Consider the following 550-nt stretch of genomic DNA (forward strand, 5'->3'; position numbering starts at 1 on the left):
GAGTCTTTTAGACCTCAACCTCCGAAATTTTAACCGAATCATACCCTCCCCGACCTAAAGCCCTCATCCCCCCAGCCCCGACCTCAAAGCATCAGCCCTCCGATTCTCGACCTCGTCGCTGTTTGGCTTTGTCCTCGCTCCGAAAACCCATATATATTCGAAATCCGACTGCTCGTCCCCCGAACCCCGACCTTTGACTTCTTTAGACCTCCAAATCCGAATCGTCTGAAACTCCGCGTTCCTTTCCACCGTTCACACCAGCCCCAAAAACACAGGGTCTTTCAGGGACCCCTCCACCCTTTGGTTAGCTGACGAGTCTGGAAAACTAAGCGTTTTCCTGGGAGAGGGTTCTCGGGGCGCGGAATATTTTTTACTTTTCTCGGAGACCGTTACCAAATCTTTGACGAAACTTTGCCCCGCTTGTACGGGTGTGGGGGGTGACGTTAGGGGGGGACTCAAAGTTCACTTTTGGAACCGGGGGCTTAAAGATCCCCAATAATTTCAAATTAAAACTTAACCTAGAAACGCAATTAAGAAATAACGTAATAAA

At 49.5% G+C, this 550-nt stretch overlaps 1 protein-coding gene across 1 annotated transcript in view; it reads left to right on the forward strand.

Moving 5' to 3' along the window:
- LOC119593518 (heat shock 70 kDa protein 14-like) overlaps positions 1-550 on the forward strand; it is a gene marked incomplete at its 5' end in the record, with an annotated part of 59,151 nt that overhangs the window by 38,016 nt on the left and 20,585 nt on the right.

This window comes from Penaeus monodon, chromosome 32, assembly GCF_015228065.2.
Source record: "Penaeus monodon isolate SGIC_2016 chromosome 32, NSTDA_Pmon_1, whole genome shotgun sequence".
In the NCBI taxonomy this organism is placed as follows: Eukaryota; Metazoa; Arthropoda; class Malacostraca; order Decapoda; family Penaeidae; genus Penaeus; species Penaeus monodon.